The 239-nt window shown below is 38.5% G+C and overlaps 1 pseudogene; it reads right to left on the bottom strand.

Moving 5' to 3' along the window:
• The window catches only part of LOC119591049, a 35,115-nt pseudogene that overhangs the window by 34,206 nt on the left and 670 nt on the right, over positions 1–239 (bottom strand).

The raw sequence follows: 239 nt of genomic DNA, 5'->3' as shown, positions 1-239 counted from the left end.
TCATGGTTAGGTATTGCCAGACAGGTGCTGCTCACACGGTTTATTGTTATTATATTACCAAATGACTATTGACATATTTATTTAAAGTCAAAACAAGGAAAATAAGATACTGGTAATATATTCAAGTTTAACATTTTGTGTTCCTACCCCCTGCTGCCAAAACAGTCCTAGCGTCGAAACATAGACGCCACTAACTAGGGTCAACGCACGTCTTCCTCACACCATAGACTTTCCTATGT

Source organism: Penaeus monodon, chromosome 28, assembly GCF_015228065.2.
Source record: "Penaeus monodon isolate SGIC_2016 chromosome 28, NSTDA_Pmon_1, whole genome shotgun sequence".
In the NCBI taxonomy this organism is placed as follows: domain Eukaryota; kingdom Metazoa; phylum Arthropoda; class Malacostraca; order Decapoda; family Penaeidae; genus Penaeus; species Penaeus monodon.
The sequence above is the reverse complement of the archived record's forward strand: the minus strand, read 5'-3'. Positions and strand labels throughout refer to the sequence as shown.